Below are 23,080 nucleotides of genomic sequence, written 5' to 3'. Positions count from 1 at the left end.
TTTATAATTATTTTAAAATTTAGTAAATTATCAGAGAACTAAGGAAATCCGTATCATGAAAACTAATATTTACTTTTCTTATATTGTAAATAATAACATGTATAACCTTATGTTCTTAAACAAATATGTTTAATTTGACTTAAAGATGTACTTCACAAAACAGTGTAAGTATGTAAGTATAAAAGTAAGCCTATGTTTTTCTGAAAACCATTTTTTTTGCTTTTTTTATAATAATCATTATTTCATTTTATGTTATTTATTTATTATAATTTCTTATTTTGAGGTTTTAACTTAAACACAGCTGTCAAACCTAAAAGATAACTTAATGTGTGAAACATTCCAAAACGAAATCGAATTAAAAAACCGGAATTATTCATTGTTTATACTATGCGGCAATAAGTAAGCTCGTTCACTTGGCACATGATTATGAAGACAGTTAACTTAAAACAAATATCTTTAATATTTTTACATCAGTGTTCATAGAGAAATTGTATTAGGGAAATTTAGGAACTAATTTTCCGAATGAATACCTTCTGTAGTTGCGTGCATAGACAATTATATTACAATCATTTATTGAAATCAATTTTCAGATAAAGTGAGAAAAATGTTGTTTTGAATAGAGACTGATCTAATTATTTTCCCAAAAGCACTTTCAATTTACTCTGAGAAGATTCTTTTTATTCTGTCTGGTTTGATTTCTACACGTTGTGATATCTATTTGTGTAAGATGTATTGAGTCTTGAAAGTGTACAAACATGTTACTGACATAAAACAACAACAACAATTGCTTAACGTTATGATAATATTCAAAATTTGACTCCAAATTTTAAATGGATAACAAACATTATACTATAGAAAACTCATAGCTCGTGAAATATGATCATGACTACAAAAATGTAGTTCCACATACTATATGATACTTTATTCTTTAGAAACTTCCGCTAACATGCACTATCCTTAATTTGATTTGAAATGTCTAAGCATTTCGGTATATGTGAACTAAAACTAATTATAACGTTTTGAGTAGGCACAGAGGTGGCATGGATTCGTTCTGTTCGTCTTGCCGAGGTGGACATTTGAGCTAAATTTATATAACACAACATTTATTGATTTGCCAATGAGAAGTAATCAACATCTTAAAAAGCTTTACTCAAAGTGAACATGTTTCAGTGAAACAGTAGTCTGTTTTACATATTTTTGTTCAAGAAAATAGAATAACGGTATAAGATTATATTTCATACACCTTTTAACATTTACGAATTTCTACTCTGCTTTAAAAAATTGCAATGCCATATTTCATGAAATGGACAGACCGCATCAGACAATAGATTTTCTATGCCATCATTGATGTTAAGCACTAGTAAAGTACGACTCGTGGGATTTGTAACGAGTGTATTTATTGAATTAAATAGATTACCGCCGTCTTTATCAGTTATTTAAGCATTAACAATAATCTGCCGCCACCTTATACGCCTCTCAACTTAATTTTGCACTAGCTTAAATGTCTAAATATATCTGAACCGATAGGTTTAGTTTCGATAGGTTTTGTTTCTTGCAAAGTGACAATATACATTATTATCGCGAATGTTTGACCATGCTCTTGTATATTTTTACAAAAAGGCATAATCAATCGTTTAAATTTGATTGCATTAAACTTAAAAGTTCTTATGTTTATGCATCAAATTTCGTCCTAATGTAATAAAATACATAACCATTTCTATTAAATAAATATTTTTCTTATGGTTATGACTATTAACAAAATTGTTTTCAATTTGTTAGATGTGGTAAAATATCGGGATATCGTATTGAATATTCTATACTGGAAACGATTGACGGTCAAATGAGCTTAGTCCATGATATGAGACTTAAACAAACTTATACAGAGTTCAGAAAAGATCTCTCCCAATGTTTGTGACATGACCTTCCTAAATTTAGGTAACATACATAGACATTTTCAAAGCATATAAAATTATTTATATTCATAAATAAAGGTAAGATATTATTATATCTATGATACTGCAATATCCCTTTTTCATTTAATCGAATTCATTAATAAAACATTGTTTCATTGATTCTGTTAAATATTTAATTAAAAAAGAAATGTAGGGGTTGAAAATTTTAACTACATCTTTATTATTATCTGGTTTTTCAGTGTTTCTAGTGTGGTTATTTTTTTTTCACTTATCCTTTATTTTATCACGCGTATGTTGTTGCTTAAAGGGGGACTGCAATGTGGTTTGTTTGGGTTTTATTTGCATGAAGAGACTGAAAACAGTTTTAGAGACTTGTGTACCATTTCATGTAAGTTTAAATTTATAATTATTATGTATAATTTTAGATAGACCATTCATTCCGTATTCCCAGAATAATTATTTTTATTGAACAAAATGACCAAGCGTGCTGCAACGCTGTTTTCTCAAAATCCACTGAAATTCGTGCAAAATTTTCAATTTAACTCTGAGAATATTTCTTTGTTATCCTTTGCTGACGTTTCTATATTAAGTCTATAATTTGATATATGCAAGAATTTCAAATTAATATTTTTAGGCTTTTTGACCTCAGTGGAACTCTTTTTGTCCTTTGAGATATACGTTTTAGAGATATACTTTATTATGTTATTTACATTGTGGAACCAAACAAAATCCACAAAATATGTATTGCGCGAATTCATCAAAAATAAACATGAAATACTGTAGATACTGAGCTCACGTTCAAATTGATATTGATATAAATACATTACACCAATAAACTACATATTATTCATTTGAAATAAATAGATCCTCTGAGCGGTGAAACTATATCTTCTGTTTGAAATTTTCATACTCATACATTTTGTTTAAACCTTGTGTTGGTAAAATGATATTGATGACAATGCTTCAAATAAAAACTCCCTACTGCGTTTTACCGTCGAATTTCTAATCAATCAAGATGCCATACGGAATATGCCCTCTCTTTTAAAGGTTGACAGACTAATTTCCAAGGTTCTCAAAAAATAAACGAGCTGAACATGGATAGAAGGAGTCCAAATATTAGCAATTTGGCGTTCAGCATCTGTACAGCACAATTGAAAAGATTGCACTGCATGTATACAGGTAATGTTGTTAATGAATACATGTACCAGTTATTGTTAAAGAAAAAATATTGAAGCTTAAACATTTCAACTATTCATTATACGTATTAAGTTTTTGTAATTCGGGCTTTATAATTTAAATAAAAGCTTCCATACGATAGCTGGTAAATAAATGTATTTATATAAGACTTTCAAAATATTCTAAATTCTAGTGTTACTCTCTGTTTTTTCATTAAAGTCTCTAATTTGAATACGCCTTTTAATATCATAACTTTTTACTTTTTTGTGTGCAGGCTGTAATTACACGTTTCGCTAACGAAAAACAAAAACAAAAACAAACAAAAACATTAAAAGAAAGAAAAAACAGAAACGTAAAAATCGCATTAATTTTGCTAATTTTTGTAAAAAGTTAATGTTCATACTTATTTTGTCTGTCATACGTATTTGAATACAAAGGGTATTTAAAGTACACAATAATTGTAAAATCTGTAATGAATCATTTAATTCTTTAAATGTGAAATTATAGAATTGTTCGAATGTATATTAACTTGATGATGATGTGCCACATTGTTTTCATTAAGGTAATTGATACATGTATTGTGCATGAAAAGAAATTAAAAGTTAAATGCAGATAAAATGCCTATTTATGTAACTCGAATTGGATGAGAAAAATGGAAACAGTAGAGAAATATTGGCTTAAAATCAATTTGTAAGCAACAGTTTTAAAGTTCTTTTTTAAATAATGATTTATCCAGTTTTAACTGCTCCGTGTCAGTCGTCTTTATAAACTTTTAAGAACACAAGTTTTGTAATCACTTTGACAGTGTTAGTTACAATTTGTATATTATCTGAAAAGTCATCTAAAATCGTTTCCAAAAAAAGGATATAACATTTTGATAAAATAATTGTAAAAAAATCTTATAACATTTAAAACCCTTTTTCTATGCAAACATGCAGTTGTTTTTCATGCTACTCATCTTTTACCCATTTTTGTTGTTGTTCTCATAATCATGTTTGCATCTACATAACTGATGTATCAACTGAACTTCATAGCGACTCATAAAAACTATAATAATACAGAAATAACTACACACGCGACAGTTAATATCTATGATTGAATAACTGTTTTATTATTTTGCTTTTCTCTGCTATATGATTAAGAAACTTCGATAGCAATAATTCTTTCCACAAATGAAGAGTAGGCAAATAAAGTCAATAAAGTCTGTAGAGTTACATCTTTAGTAATAGATGCATCACTGTCAACATTGAATAGCATTAAGAAAGTAATAATCTTGGGAATTGTAAAGAGTAGTTTATAAAATTAATTTTATCTAATAGTGTTTTAACAAATTTCCGGATCCTGGCATCATTATATAAGGCAGGCTTAGCTTTGCAATTAAAGTGGCATTTATCAATAAATCCTTCGGCAGAGTTACAGTTCAAATAATTATTATTTTGTATCAGAATAAACCATGTCTTTATGTGTTTGTGGAATTGTTTAAATGCTTTTTTAGTTTTTAAAAAAATTTGACTTTCAACACTCCTTCGAAGTGGTCTTTATGTTATTTTCTTTTGATATCATGTGTCCAGACATAATATATACGTTCTGTACATGTATGAAGGACATTTCTTAAAGTCCAAACTGGAGTGATTTTAACTAAAACACATTTTGAAAGAAACCTTTGCTTCATCTTCAGGTCTCGTATATTAATAAAAATACATTAAGTAGCTAAAATAGAATCAATGTATGTTTGGTATTTAAATACGGACGTTATGTTGGTACAAATGAAACAAAATAACGCAAACAGTCATGCAAGTGTCGGCCAATTACTATAAATAAATAAATAAATTAGTAATAAATGATCGTATAAATCTATTCGATTTTATTCAGACTTCCTTTATTAAGTCGCATGTCATACCTATTTTGAGTTACACACAATCATAAATAATTTTCTTGAAGTAAGAGACATACCAATTTAGGTTTTATTTAATCAATTAACTTCGACAATGGTCTCGTTAAAGTTTCTTTGATTTTCCATATTAAATCGTAAGTAATCAGTTATAAATAAAACGTCCAGTCCTTGATCACCCCTACTATCATCATTTTATAGTAGTCCTGCTCAGTGTCACAGATGGTCCTGTATGGCTGAGTAATGTTGGGACAGCGTTAAGTTAATGTCGCTTAAATTACATAATTTGAGAGCATTTGAGCTTTCCGTTACACTATGACTGGCTATTTAATTGTACAGTATTCTTTATTAGGAAAAAAGCTTTTAAAAATGTTGCTTTTTCCTTTGATTTAACTTTTTGTCCTTGTACATAAAATTATCGCATATTACTAGTAGGTCGAATATATATTTAGTTGATCCATTATTCAGCCCGATGATAAGAGAATATTAATTAATATTGTATGTGCTACTGAAAGTCAATTTATTCGCCATATCTTTAATCTTGTATTACTTATTGTTAAGGTTTAATCAGACATGAGCTGCTGACCTTTGACATCTTTTTCTCGTTTTGATGTTTAAAACTGTATTATTCCTTTAATATAATGTTCACATACCGGAAATGATATAATTTCGTGGCTCAGAGTGAACGTCAGAATTAACTTTATATTCAAGATACGGAAATTAAAAAAGTAAGTTTTATTAGACATTTTTTACCTAAGAGGGTACCATTATGATAAATATAAGAACTTTAAAGTGTCTCCTTATATCATTGAGTGGCATATTTAAGATAATATTTGAGCACGTCATATTTGTATCTATGAACTTTAATACAGGAGAATAGTCCCTTGTGTTGCAAGAAAGGTCCATGTTGAAATATATATATTTAAATAATTTATTTTACTTACTAAATCTCAACGGTGAGAGTAATAGATATATTAACTTGCACCAAAGACACAACTGTTTGAAGAAAATAGCATCAAAGACATTTTTACATATTAAAGATCGCTTATTTCTTTAGATGTATATTTTTGGTTTTTGAATATTTTAAATTATGGAGACGAAACTAAGTTTTATTTTCTATATTCACATTCATCTATTCTTATATAGTTTAGAAGTTGACGTTTATATAAAGAACGGTAAATTCACCTTTCCCATGAAAGCTTATCGAAAATGTAATGTACACAGCAGATTATATTATATTGACCCCATTTATCAACAGCTTTGGTATGGAAGATGCAAACGCCGTCGTGCTATGCGTATTTCTACGCAATGATTGATATAAACCATTGAAACGTATGGTCATATTTCTCTTAACGCTGAAATAAGTAGTCGGTCACTAGATGACAAAAAATGGCTGTGACTGGTTACTTCGGATGGTAATCCAGAAAAACCGATAACGTTGACCAACTGCAGAGTATAACATGTATGTCAAACAACCAGTCAAACAAACAGGGCAAACATGACGTGCATACTCTCTTGCACTTGAGATTTTATGATGAGTTTTGATGTAAATTACGTTCATGGTTTCATGTCCAAGTTAAAATAATAGTTACTGTTTTTATACCATAAAGACGTGTGTATTTTTCTAAAAATAAACGACAACAAGATTATAGATCCTATCGAATCAGACGAAATGTAAAAAATAACATAAATAGTGATACCTATTTATTGACAAATTAGGAAACAACACCATCACAATATGAGCTTTAGAAATATCTCTCTTTTGATTTTATGAGTTATTATTATATTCATTAAGTTAAAATGATATATTTATAGGCACTCATTTTACCGGAAAACGGAAATTAGAAATTTGTTTTCGTATATATGTTCAAAAATATTTCTGATACTGGTAACATAATATTTTAACAGAGTGTTCTGAAATCGGAGATTGAAATGCAATAGAATCCACTATGTCACCGTGGATCAAAGGAACAGAGCTTACAAATCATAGCTGAAATAAATGAAAACAATAAATATGATTCTAGACTAACTATTCAAATTCATTAGTTCAAGTGCATTCATTTTATTTAGCCTTAACTCTTCTAGGATAAAGCATTGCCTTCATTTTTATTAATATGAACTCGAACATCTGATTTAAATCAGACAAAAGAGGAAACTAACAATTTACTTATTGTTCCTATTTTTGACACAACTCTATGAACTTGAAACATTATTCAATACGGTTTGTAAAGGACAAGTCGTAATGTATAGAAAATTTTATACAAACGTTACAAAAATACATTAAAATATAATAATAATTTAATTTTGTTAGTTTTAAATGTTTTTATCTTCTAGAAGCTTTGAACATACAATAACAAGTACTGTTTTGCCACCTCCAATAATCAACGACATTCAACGACGTCATTTTCTGTATCTATTTATAATTGACTATGATAAGAAAACAGAAAGTTCAAATAAAGTTAAAATAATAAGATTGGTTCTTGATAAAGAAGGTTTAACCCCTCAAAAGGTCCGATTGATATTCTTTGTGGAATAAATGGTTATCGTTTACGATAAAAGACAATAAAATAACAAACTAAGTTATCATCTGTAGCATGAATAATTTGAAAATGCATTTATAAAGCTGATACTGTTTTTATCTGATAAACGTTTTGGCAAGAACTTGTTCGTCTATGTAAAAAATATTTTCAATGATTTATCAACGATTTAACTTATCAAAATCCTTGTCATATCTTAAGTCAATTAGAAACGAAAGTTCTTAATGTACGTCTAATTTCATGAACATAATCATGAGTCATTCAAAATATTTACTTCAGGAATAATCATGCATGTATTTTCAGCACGTTATTATAAGAACAGAAAATATAGTATACTGAATAGAATCAATGTACGTTCTCTTCACATATAAAGACGTTCAATCGGTGCAAACGATTCAGATGAACGCAGACAATCATGAAAGAGTCGGCCAATTACACTAAATATCTGGAGAAAATTGGTAAAGATCAAGAAAATCTATTTAATTTTATTAAGCCTTCCGTTACAAATCCCAACAGGCATACCTAATTAGTGCTACACACAATCATGAATGATTTTCCGAAAGAAAGACATATTCTTTGATTCAATGAGATTTCTTATGCAGTATAACTTTGACTACTTTATACACAAGAGTATATCTTTGATTGATTATTTTTCATAAAACAGTTATTATCTTTCTTCTATAAGGTATATACGGCTATTTTATAAAATAAATTATATGACTAGATACGTTATTATCTGCGATTTTATTTTACGATGAATCTTTTTTAAGCAGGCATGGAACCTTATTAAATACTCTTATATATAATGAAATATTTACAGTGCATTATAATCAAAGGGAGGTAAAACATCTACCAAAGACTATTTTATACACACAGGTTTTCGGCTGCCTACTTTGAATATAATACGTATTGTATGGTGTAACATCAGTTGTTGAATAGCGTTATTAACGAACCCTTTTTAATTATGTCTTTTTATCTGTAAAGCTATCGTATACATATCTGTTCTGTCGGTGTTAAATGCGCCAACATGATTCATTTACATGATACAAGTAAATCAATAAAACCATGCTAGTGCAGGAATGGTTGAAATGTATAATGTTTCATACACTGAACTTATTTTTGTACAATTCTATCATAAATCTGTGGTGTAATTATTAAAACATTTGTACATAAAACAATGTCTGTCATCAAATTGCAACTACTGATTTGCTATGATAATTTGATGAAACAAATGTTTTATTGACAAATAAATTTTAAAGTAGTTTAATATAACTATGATGTTTTTATCAGTTGATCTAGCAAGACACAGTCGTTATAATAATAATAATAAAAACAAAAATATTTTCCAAAGAAAATATTTGATACTAAAATACACACAGTGACATTCAATTCAGTTCAATTCAGTTCTGCAACAAATGGAAAATAAGTGCTGTACCTAAACCTGTGCTATGTTCATTACAACAACAATGGCTACAAAAGTATTAAATTTTATGTTATATATTCCTTTAATTTTAGTGATAATTCGTTGAATACATGTACATGGTGTTTCCAGATTTTACCTGAAATCGGAATTACCAAATGTCTGATAAATATATTTTGTATGTACATGTAACTTTCTAAAATAATAGAATGTTTATGTACGAGGGTATACTTACATTGTGACGAATTTTGTTCAACAACGCCACCACTTTATTGAAACATCATGACAGAAACTTTACGGGAGAAATAGACTGAGATACGTTGATAGTGTTTGTTTGCGCAGTGATTTTTCATATATAATCATTTTTCATTTATAAATATTCGTTTCTTGTAAATAAATGTGTATATATTTTCTGTTCTGAGTTGTTGGTTGTTTTAGATAGCAATTGTGGTCGGTCTGGTATCCCATCGTAGTCCCTATTGCAACCATCGCTTACATGACAAAAGATTAATAACCTTATCGGCAAAACGCTTAGCTTATAATATATTAGATTTTCAATTGTAGAAATATGTTTCAGTCTTCTTACTTTATTTAGACCGATTTTACCCATATATAATATAAGAAATGTATTTTTTTGTATCAAATCTTAGGTAAATTCTTAACAGAAGTTGTGTATTTGGATCATTTTGTTCAAAGATTTATTGTCATGAATTTTGAAATAAAGCTCCAGGTTGAGTTGTTTATAATGGATACATTTATTAGATAGTTCTCTGATTATGTTTCTCAGACCCCGTCGGCAGATAATATTCATAATTTTAAGCTGGAATTCAAAGTGAAAGATTATATTCAGTTAATATTGAAAAGGAAATCAATACAGTGTATGAATATTTTGTAAATTCATTCCTCAAATATATGTCTGTCTTAATATATACATGTACACGATTTTAAAGTTTATATATTATAACAAAAGTTGTATTATACTTGGCGCAATTGCTTAAGTATTTACTACATTCATTGAAACATCAAATTAATAGATGAATATTTTTTAAGTTCATAACGAGCTTTTATATTCATTACCCGGAAATACATATTTAGTCATCAATGAAAAAGCGCCACGCTTTTAATTGCAATCAAACTACTCAAAGTGGTGAAGACATGTTATCTTATGTCTCATCATTTGGATGATCTTTCTAACAGATACAACTTTAGTACATGGCTTTTCAATATAAGCAATTTGGCTGGATATTTATTATTTCGGAGAAGGAATCGATCTGATCCTATCAAAGCAATATTCGTCATTTCATGTCAGTGGATTCTCTAAAGAAATATGATTCATAGCGGCATGGTAATATTCATTCAGAAATACAAAATTCAGCTCTGTATAGCAATTTGATGTTCATTTTGAATACGTAGGAAAAACACAGCGATCGATTTTTTTTCAATTTGTTGAATGGTACACAAGTCCAGTTATGAAATTTACCATGGTATTGATTAATTTTATCATAAAACATTAATTTATTACCTTTTATAATCTTGAAAATATCATTCCTGATTGATTGGCGTGGTGATTGTTCGTAAATGAATTACAACTGAATGCATTATTTCCTAATTTATTGTGCTTTTAAGAATTATAATGATTTAAGAAATGATAATTTCATATTTTGCATCTATCACCGCTAAACTATTGACCGTATCTGTCACTGTAATTGGTTAAGGAAAATAAAAAACATAGCAGATGTTTGTCAATTAAAAAAAACACAAAAAACTATTTTCTGAGAAAGAATTTAATACAATGCGGAAGTTAAACTCCTCTGGGTGAAATTAACTTTTCAGGAAACATGATAAAAATAGTGCATGACTTAATTATGCATGAAAAGAACAAAGCAAAAAATTCAACCAATTAAAAGCAGGGCACCTTATGCACACACAAATGGGTGTTCGATGATTGCATCTGCAAAAATAGGCGATTGTTCGTGAATACACATAAGCACAATATAAGTATGCATATTTAAAAGTAAAAGATAAAGATTTTTGACACAATAAAATGATCATGTTACTTGTGTTCATTAAAGGTTTTTAAGTGCTAAACATGCATCAATGTTACATAATTTAACATATGCAACATAAAAACAATCAAGAAATACACTTTTACATTACATAAACATATATGATATCATTATTAAATACAATGAAAATATTGTTTATCAATCTTCAGCTTAAGTTGTTCTTGATATATATTTTCTGAAATCCGGTTTTGCCATTTGTCGATCTTAAATTCTTTTCATCGATAAAATTGAACATTATTCACCGCACCATCAGTTAAAATAAATATCAGAGAAATAAATGTTAAGGGATGTTACTACTTCTTTAAGCATGTAAGCATATTTAGTTCCATTGTTCTAGCATGTCTTTTTAAACTTTACAACACGAAAAGTTTTATTACATTTATTTGTCTCTTTCGAAAGTTCCTAATTCATTCTAACGTTTAACAGTATCCAATGAAACGCAAGCGAGTTTTGCAAAATAAGGTTGAACTATATTTCAGAATAAAATAAATATTTACATTTGATTATATGACATAATTTACGTTAATAAAAATAGCAAAACATATACAACTTAATTATAACTTATTAGAGACGAATGATCATGATTGACGATAGGAATACAGCCTAATTTCGATGGAAACAAACCTTTTTCTCGAATTGTTTGCGGTAATTGTTACAATGCCACATAAACGTCATTTCTAGTAGCGTTTCCTTCAAGTGCAGATCTATAAATGAATGACATTAACAACTAGTCAGTTTTCAGCAAGACTAGTGTTTATTTTAACAAGGACATTTATTTTGCGATACACTTTTTAAGCCAAACATGCTGTTGCTGTGGTTATGTATACATGGTCTAGGAATGTGAGAGTGTTTTTGTCACTAAACTTAAAAAGAAATTCTCATCCATGAACTTACGTTTTTTTACGACTAAACGAAAATAACCTTCATTTGCTTCTGATCACTTTTTTGTATAAATCTATGAGAAACGATAAAAACCAAAGTATAAATCGACATACTTAGATACAGTTTGTAATCGTTGACCCACGCATATGTAACGTCATAATAGATCACATAATAGCCTACTATATTTATTGATTCCTGACAATTAAAGACTAATGATGCATTTACTTGGTTGTATTAATTGCCTCCTAATTACATCTATATAAATGACACCACAATGTCTGATATTTATACAATTATTACTTCCTTAATGTATTGAGAAGCGAAATTAGCCAATAATATCATTCTTGTTTCTCTCTACATGCAACGTTATTTGTGTATTTTATCGTTATTTGCAAAGAAGATTAATACCAATAACTGATACTATTATAAGAAAGTTGAGATCTTTAAATGGCTGAAGAATAATAGATCACGAGGAAGTAAATATTTGTTTAATCTCAAAAATGACGGCACTCCTCCGATGATAACAGTAATATTTTGGAAGCAGTGATTATACATTACGGTAAAACTATTATGTAATTTGTATTTCAGCAACCAGAATATAAGTTTGTGATTTAACAAAACTCTTAAGTTTAGTTAAAATAGAGAAAACAAGAATCCCTAACGAAAGCCCAAAATTGTAAATATTGCAGGCTCGGTTTGATTGAGCCTGTCCATGGACGGTACTGTAAAGTGCAAAATACCCCCCTCCCCCCAGCCCCGGCTTCAGCAGAATTCAACATTTAAACATGAAATGGTACACTTTTGAATATTGAAACATCTGCAAAGTTTGCTTGAAACGTTACTATACGATGTTAATAATAATTAATGTGTAACATTCTCATCGGTTGGATTCATTTTATAAAATTAAACACCATACATATACGTCTATGTTATTTAATTGACCTATATTGTGTAGATAGTTAATTTTGAGATTGACTTGGCAATGCCTCATGCCAAATATCTAAGCTCTACTAAAAATTCTACATGCTGATGTTGAAGGTTGTAAATCTTTTGCCATCTGTTCAGTTAAAGCTTTTCCTATAAATCGACTAAAATTACAAACATGTTTTTTTTGCAATATTGCAAACAAAAAGCACTTATTGCAAAGGATTAATTTCTGATCGAAAATCAATTTAAGTTTCTTTCATCTCTTCCGACACTTATAGTCTACCACTTAATGAAGATTATTATGATCAACAAATATAGTAGGGTTATGTTGTGATTCACATATTTTACTCGATATCATACAGAATGCTTTTGGCAGGGGTTGTTCATCTTCACAAATAAGGTATGATGTCTTGATATTCCATCAGACGTTTTGGCTACTTTTTTGACAGCTAATACAAAAAAATCAAAGAAACCGAAAATGTCATTTATTTTTTCTTGCTTTGCATTTTGATTTTTGCGAGACGCTACATTTGATTTATTGGTTATTTGACTGCATATTTTTTGTATACAGATACAATCAGGCAGACAATATTTCATTGAACATTACAAGATGGATGCTCTATAAGACTGACGGAATATAATGCATTATAAAAATAATCGATGGCCCGATGTTAAAACTTATATCGAATCATTTCATTGTAAAGTTAAAGACAATTCGATTAAGTTTTTTACTAATTTGATTACTAGTGCCACACACTTATTAAAATCATACAGTGAAATCTGTATCTCAAAATTGTCGGACACGGGTTGTACAAGCTACATGTAAGTAGCGAAACAAAAATATTTTGACTATTTTATAACACATGAACTACAGATACCCGATAACACATTAACTGCAGATACCAGACACCACATTCATGAACTACACATATCAGAGAAACATTCATGAATTACAGAAACAAGATAAAACATTCATGAAATCATGAATAATCAGTTATTGTTAAAGACTGTAGCTTTTTCATGACAATTGTCGTCCATCCGTTAAATCTACAGAGGATTGCATCATTAAATGTTATCAGATCTATGAACAAAGATAATGTTGCATGATTCTTGGGTTTCGTGACAAGTCAGTTTATAAGATGACAATTTGTTAATGTTTTTTTTTCTCTCACAATGGTGCTTGTTATTTGAGTGAAATTATTGTGAGATATGTATCAAATATTCTGTCTTATTATTTGTCTGCTGTTTTTTTAATCCGATCAGAACAGCAATTTCTAAACAATTAAATGGAAAATTATCGTTTGTTTGACGCATATTTATCAAATAGAATTACATGGTGGCATATCATTTATGTACATGTATATCGTTGAAATAATAAGCGTACATGCAACGTTATTTGTGTATTTTATCGTTATTTGCAAAGAAGATTAATACCAATAACTGATACTATTATAAGAAAGTTGAGATCTTTAAATGGCTGAAGAATAATAGATCACGAGGAAGTAAATATTTGTTTAATCTCAAAAATGACGGCACTCCTCCGATGATAACAGTAATATTTTGGAAGCAGTGATTATACATTACGGTAAAACTATTATGTAATTTGTATTTCAGCAACCAGAATATAAGTTTGTGATTTAACAAAACTCTTAAGTTTAGTTAAAATAGAGAAAACAAGAATCCCTAACGAAAGCCCAAAATTGTAAATATTGCAGGCTCGGTTTGATTGAGCCTGTCCATGGACGGTACTGTAAAGTGCAAAATACCCCCCTCCCCCAGCCCCGGCTTCAGCAGAATTCAACATTTAAACATGAAATGGTACACTTTTGAATATTGAAACATCTGCAAAGTTTGCTTGAAACGTTACTATACGATGTTAATTATAATTAATGTGTAACATTCTCATCGGTTGGATTCATTTTATAAAATTAATAAACACCATACATATACGTCTATGTTATTTAATTGACCTATATTGTGTTAATAGTTAATTTTGAGATTGACTTGGCAATGCCTCATGCCAAATATCTAAGCTGTACTAAAAATTCTACATGCTGATGTTGAAGGTTGTAAATCTTTTGCCATCTGTTCAGTTAAAGCTTTTCCTATAAATCGACTAAAATTACAAACATGTTTTTTTGCAATATTGCAAACAAAAAGCACTTATTGCAAAGGATTAATTTCTGATCGAAAATCAATTTAAGTTTCTTTCATCTCTTCCGACACTTATAGTCTACCACTTAATGAAGATTATTATGATCAACAAATATAGTAGGGTTATGTTGTGATTCACATATTTTACTCGATATCATACAGAATGCTTTTGGCAGGGGTTGTTCATCTTCACAAATAAGGTATGATGTCTCGATATTCCATCAGACGTTTTGGCTACTTTTTTGACAGCTAATACAAAATACAAAAAAAATCAAAGAAACCGAAAATGTCATTTATTTTTTCTTGCTTTGCATTTTGAATTTTGCGAGACGCTACATTTGATTTATTGGTTATTTGACTGCATATTTTTTGTAAACAGATACAATCAGGCAGACAATATTTCATTGAACATTACAAGATTAGATGCTCTATAAGACTGACGGAATATAATGCATTATAAAAATAATCGATGGCCCGATGTTAAAACTTATATCGAATCATTTCATTGTAAAGTTAAAGACAATTCGATTAAGTTTTTTACTAATTTGATTACTAGTGCCACACACTTATTAAAATCATACAGTGAAATCTGTATCTCAAAATTGTCGGACACGGGTTGTACAAACTACATGTAAGTAGCGAAACAAAAATATTTTGACTATTGTATAACACATGAACTACAGATACCTGATAACACATTAACTGCAGATACCAGACACCACATTCATGAACTACACATATCGGAGAAACATTCATGAATTACAGAAACAAGATAAAACATTCATGAAATCATGAATAATCAGTTATTGTTAAAGACTGTAGCTTTTTCATGACAATTGTCGGCCATCCGTTAAATCTACAGAGGATTGCATCATTAAATGTTATCAGATCTATGAACAAAGATAATGTTGCATGATTATTGGGTTTCGTGACAAGTCAGTTTATAAGATGACAATTTGTTAATGTTTTTTTTTCTCTCACAATGGTGCTTGTTATTTGAGTGAAATTTTTGTAAGATATGTATCAAATATTCTGTCTTATTATTTGTCTGCTGTTTTTTTAATCCGATCAGAACAGCAATTTCTAAACAATTAAATGGAAAATTATCGGTTGTTTGACGCATATTTATCAAATAGAATTACATGGTGGCATATCATTTATGTACATGTATATCGTTGAAATAATAAGCGTACATAATAATCATAACAATGTTAAATATACATGTATAGTACATTTAAGTTTAGTTAAGTTCTCGCAAAGCATATTTTTTTAAATAATTATTTAGCCATTTTATCGATTATTATAATATTATTATGCTATTATTTTGCTTAAGTCAAATTATTGAAGGTGAGGTACAAGACTGATAATTTCCTATTTGTTTACTTTTTATAGAAAATGAAAATCGTAATAACGTGAATGTCATACTAGACAACGGACATATGAATAATTACCCTATTAAAACTGCAGTAAAGGAATATATCTACAATAGCAGTGTACATTTTCGAGAAAACAAAACATATTGTAAAAGTGCATTGGTCTAGGAACTTTCCCAATGACAAGTCATAATAGACAGTATAATGACACACGAAGCCATTTGATTTCTCCTAAATTACTATAACGACCAGACATTATTGGATAAATAGACATAATAGCCAAAAGATCTTATAAACACATTTATCACAAGACCCCTGAGTCTTTCATTATTTTTGTCATTCAAGTTATCTTTAATGACAACGTCATCTGAAAAATAAAGACAAATCTGATTTCTTGTTTAACTAATTTACTTGGTTAGTTTTAGATGTTTATTATGAGTGTTTAAATTGAATATTTTTTTACATGCATGTTGAGTGAAGTGAAAATTCTAAAAGTAATAATATGTTTAAATTTAGTGTAATTCTGTTCTTTCCAGTTGAAAATCATGTAACTTGTAAAATGTTACTCACATATGATCGCCATATTTTCAAAACAGCATTATGCCTCAAAAATGCTTTTATTTCTCAAAAACTTTGTTATTTTGGTGTACTTTTACAGAAACCGTTACTTATTGGCCAGTGACCTTATTTATTATTATTATCTTATTTTCTGTTACTTTTTAAAAATAAGTACAGTTATAGTGAATGGGTATCTTTGTATGGAAGTCAAAATCTACTACTTTGTTTACATTTTGATACTTATATGACAATTTATTTCTCATTTATCGCTACTTTCTTCAGGTAACAAGCATCTAACATTCTCTACAACCGTTATTTATTTGTTTGCCTTTTCTAAAGAAGTGCAATTAATTGTTTCTTAGACAAATTGCGCTTCTAAACGTGTGTAATAGTTAACAAAAAAAAACAATAACAAAAAATGCTCGGGGAAAACTGTAGTCAAGTTGTTTACGGTTGTTTAAACTGGATACTCTTGAATGTTCGTGAAGTTGGCAGCCTAGCAGCCTGAAGTTGGCAGCCTAGCAGCCTGGCAGCCTGGCAGCCTAGCAGCCTGGTAGCCTGGTAGCCTATACATAGAGTCCAGTTATTCGAACCCATTTACACCGCAGGGATAAATGGTGACAGCCAAGCTGATAACCCAACAACTAAAGGCCACCAAGAGATTAACATAAAAACTTTTGGCCACCAAGAGATTAACATAAAAACTCAACACCAAAATAATTATCAGATGAAATCGTGATAAAATATTTATCCTCCTTTAACAACAAGCATCCGTAATTGGCAAGTCTAATTTTCGTCTTAACATCATGTGAAGGCTGTCGAAAATAAATCCTAGATATTCTGATGTTTGTGCTTATGCATACAATCATGGTTTCTTGAAAAAAAAATTAAAAAAAAAATCATAATGCAGAAGATGATTATCAACCTTAAGCTTAGATGATTTTCCTAAAATGTTCCAATCTTTTAAAAACAAATGGTATATTTATAGTACGATTAAATAATGTATATTATTATGATTTCACGTTCAATTAATTAAGCAACATCTAACATGTATTCGCAGTGTATTTAAAAAAAAGTAAGTAATTTCAAACTTTTATCTTTTAATTGAATTGGACAAGATTGAACAGGCAATGTCATTAGCAATTTATCAACAAATTGTTCATTAGAATATCAATGACAGCGCTTCAGAATAACCCTGAGAACAACTATTTATATTTCTTACTTATTTGGTAAATTGAAAACAAAGAGAGACGTTACTTTATCAAACGTCATAATAACATTGTCTACCTCTTTTCTTACAAGAACCAAAGTATGTTTTGACAGCAACAGTGTTGTAATTATTGTCTATTTTTACCTGAAAAACATTTTAACAATAATACATTTCCAAGTCAACTTATTTTGATTATATCTTACTTTTTGCTTTTATTAATGTTATTTTCTCGCATTTTGTTGTCATGCTATTGTGACAAAAAGGTCTGCTGTTTATCTAAACTCTAAAGGTAATTTTAAAGTTTAAAAAATATGATGCCAGCAGAAACTCCTACATTCAATGAATATTTTAAAAAACATTTTATTGCTCAAAGTTAAAATAATTTCAATTTGCGATGTATATGTTTTGTCCTGACGAACTGGGTGTGTGTATCAATGACATGAAAACAATTTATAGAAAGGGTAGACAACAAAAATATTAATAAAATGCTAATGCAAATTTTGCTTTTGATACCATAACATTGTTGTTGTTGTTTTCCTTAATTAAATCGTGTCAAAACACAATATTATATATATATAACAATCATTTAAATACGCATATACGGTATATGTGTTAAATGTGTTCATTCGGAAATTATAGATTTTCATTCATGGTCATTTATAATAGAGAAAAACCAAACTCCCTTAAGAAAGCCCAACTCGGAAAACTTGACGATGTATACAGACTCAGTTTGATTCTTCCTGTTTCTAGACGGTAGTGGTAACTACATGCTATTTTTCACGCCACCTAGCACCGACTTTAGCATATTTCAAGATGCAAACATTTGAGAATAACAACTCAACATAAAAACACAAATTAATAAAATATATAAAACTTTTCAAATCATTATTTTGTAACACAATTTGATAACATTACAAATCTTTTCAAATCATTATTTTGTAACTTTTCAGACAAATTATATCGGAACTACATCTACCATATCCATTGTTTCTAACAGATCAAAGGTCATCAATGCATTCACTCAATTATAATATCACTTTCACCGCTTCATCTGTAAAAAAAATGGCGTCGCAATGTCTGACCTTTATAAAAGCAGTATTGAGACAAAAGATCTGCCAATAATAATATCTTTTTGTATGTCATTACGTGCATCAGAAATGTACTTATTGCTCTTTGCAAATGCATGTCTAATACCAGTCGATAATTTTTTTTCTAAACACGTAAAAGCATTTTGAGCACAGGGATCAAACCATGAGAAAATATTGCTAAAGTATGACAGCGTTCTATTTGATTTTTAAGTTATGGCCATACATTTCAGTACTGAAGATTTAAAGCTGCATATTTTAATACATTGGAAGAGAAACTCCACCAACAACAACATCAACAACGAACAACAACAATACCAACAATAGACTATCCTTCAGTTTACTTCATAGACTAGTAGTAACGGCTATCAAACTGCTTATATCTACCATCTTCCCACCTCTATTTCACGTTTAAATGGTGTCTTCGGTATTAAAGCATTTCGTGATTTGTCTAATAGCATGGCTTTAACACGATCATTTGATTGTAATTTCTTGCGCTCAGAATCAATAACATGCTTGATGGAGCAAACACCAATTTGTGTCAAATGAAGTGCATTTTTAGCTTCAAAACTCATTATAGACGCGATAATTGTGTGTGAACAGCTTTTCAGTTTGATTTATATGTTTTAGTCATGACTTTTCTCGATAATTTTCCTATATATGATTTTACGGTCAAATATATGGCACTTAAGTTACAAAGATAAACGAAATTGTGTTCCTTTTTATTGATAATAGTTGTTGACAATTAACTTCTGTTTCAACCGTATTCATTTGGTTAAAGGCAGTATCAACAATTTTTATGAAGGAAAATGTAAACTGTTTACTTGAACAAGCTAATAACACATATCTTACAGCAAACTATCCATGCATTTAATAACGCAAATAAAATATCTATTTTATGAACGTCTTCATTTCTTTTATCCCTAGGGAAGTATCTCTTAGAGTTCCCAAACGTAGTCCGAAAGGAGTGACCGAGGATTGCACCATGTTACCCTCATGACAAAAGACGTTTTTAGTTATTGAACAATCAACTCAAGCTTCATACAGTACTGATTTATCGCCATTTGACTTGTGTTGTTCTCCTAACTCAATGCTGACATGTGGAGATCTTCAAATCTGTGGTATGCCGCTAGAACAAATGTTTTTACGATACGATAAGATGTGGCTCAGAACAGGTTTAAAGAAACCGCAAAACAAAAATCATACATACTAACATTTTTCTTGATTTTAATCATTGATATCCCAAAGGCAATTATATCAAAAAACAAAACAAAAAGAAACAAACAAAAGCAAAACAAAGAAACACAAAAAACATACTTTACATACACAACGAAACTCTTTTATGTGCCAGAATATCTCTCCTACCACAAAAGGTTACGGCACTAAACGTTCTAAAGACCTTTTTAACATAAACTATAACTGTTACAATCATGCAAAATTTCTTAGCGCAAAATATATGTGGTAAAGTAATGCCATTTCAGTGTTAACACAGTAAATTAAGTAGAAATTTACATTTTGTTAAAATATATTGTCTTTTAGACCTCTGCGGAATTCCTTTAATAGTAGACATTAAAAGTTATCCTTTGCAAACACTTTCAAGAACGTTAAGTATATTATTAATTTAAAATTCTGATTTTCGACTGAAGAAGTATAACTAGGATAGATAAGTAATTTTGAAACTCTAAATAACCTCAGAGTGACAATATAACGTTGTTCTTTAGTTAAAAATAATTTTCATTTGACAGACACGACACTATGAATTCAAGAAACCCTATGATAATAAAACTGACAATAAAATGACTTGATTCTAGACATAGAAACTAAGATAACGGCAATAAATTTCTCAAAATAAATGACAATTTAAATAAAAGATTAGAAGTCTTGAATAAAAGTTTATTTAAACAGGAAAACAAAATCATATTGATTGCACTCTTTGTATGTATATATATTTTAGAACTGATTTCTATGATATATATACTAAAAGAAATATGAAACAGTAATTATATGGATGTAACTATACGTATAAAATATGAGTTAACTCTATCTAAAGTTATACTTTTCTCAAAAGTGATGAATGAAACATATAACTTGTACAAATATTTTTTTTATATTTCATTAAATATGACAATTTCCCTACCCAAATGTTAATGTTGGGTGTACAGGCCAAAGTCAAAATAACTTAAGACTTTGCCGTGATAATAATTTTTTTCTCAATTCTAAAGTCTAGGTCACAATTTTTTTTCTCAATTTTAAAGTCTAGGTCCTAATCAATAACACAGTCACGTGACTCACACAAATTCTATAAATACCCTTCCGAAGGTATCGTTAACATTTAATTGGTTAAGAAATGAAACAGTTGTTAAATTCTATCCTTCACATTTTTTATTATCAATGATTAGTCAATAACTATTATAAGAAAACCAATATTTTAAAATATTTAGCCAATTAAACTCAACTCAACCATAATGTCACTTTAATGCTAAGATAGAGTATACAAATACAATATATCACAGACGTAAAAAAAACTGGAGACTGATCTTGACGTCACTGTTTTCATCTCATTATTTTGATTAATTTAAATATTTTAAACAGCCTTTACTACAATTACAGAATTCAAATATGAAGTGATAAATTCAGCTTCAGTACAGTGAAACTTATTATGAATAGAAAATCCTACAATTGCTTGACTGTTGTCATACTATTTCAAGTTCAAAATCTGACGTTAGCAATGTGAAATGCAAAATAAATGATATACTGTGAATTATATACATGTATATTAAAAACATAAAAACATTTTAAAAATTCTAATTATTTAAAAAAAACACTTATGTTTACAATTAATAATCAACAAAATATGAGTTCTGATTTGAAATCACAAAGATTTCTCTAATAATAAAACTATTTTATTGAACAGTTCTTATTTGGGAATATAGTATTAAGTCTTATTTTTATGAAAAGCAATGTTACAATTTCGTACTTAAATGAAAACTACCACAATGATTACAAGTTTTGTATGTAAGTCTTTTGTCAAAATACATAAATAACATGACTTTAACTTAAAATGACATGCAGAACCGTCCATGAACAGGCCCAATTATAATTTAACAGGGCTGTAATATTTTCAATTTTGTCGTTTTGGGCGTTCGTTTGGGATTCTGCTTTATTTTACTATTTGCAGAAAGCATTTGAGATAAAAATAAAATGTTAAACAAAATAAATCATGAGAACACGACGAAAAGTCAAACTAACATTTTTATTTTGACTATTTGGAATAAATGATATTCTATATTCGTTTTCATTCTACTTAATTATGAATAATTTGATAAAACTTCATCGCTTTACAAAGTTGACACTTGTCAGCTTATAATCATCAAACAAATCGGAATATTAGCATTTTGTTTTGAAAATGCATACATCACACAAAGACAATATTTCAAAATAAATTATATATGTCAAAATGAGACAGTAACGAAAACAGTTTCAAATCTTGTTAATTCTCATCTATATGCATTACTGAAACGGTTATCCACTGTGCCGTAGCTTCTCCAATGTTTCAGAACCTGTGATATCTTTCTTTAATAAAACATCTGAAATCAAATGTAAGATTGATAGCTAATTGGGAACGTTCATGGATAAAAAATTTCTTAGAGAAAAAAAATCCATTTGCCAATATTTGTACATCAACGTTCATAGCCAAAATTGTATTACAGAAATTTAGGATACAATTTTCCGAATGAATACATTCTATAGTCGCGTGCATAGACAATTATATCGCGATTCTTCCGTTTTATTGAAACCAATTTTCTAGATAGAGTGTGAGAAACGTTGTTTTGTATAAAGATTAATCAAATAATTTCCCTAAAAGCGCTTTCAATTAACTTCGAGAGT

Source organism: Ruditapes philippinarum, unplaced genomic scaffold (genome assembly GCF_026571515.1).
Source record: "Ruditapes philippinarum isolate M1 unplaced genomic scaffold, ASM2657151v2 ctg49_1_1_1_1, whole genome shotgun sequence".
NCBI lineage: Eukaryota > Metazoa > Mollusca > Bivalvia > Venerida > Veneridae > Ruditapes > Ruditapes philippinarum.
The sequence above is the reverse complement of the archived record's forward strand: the minus strand, read 5'-3'. Positions refer to the sequence as shown.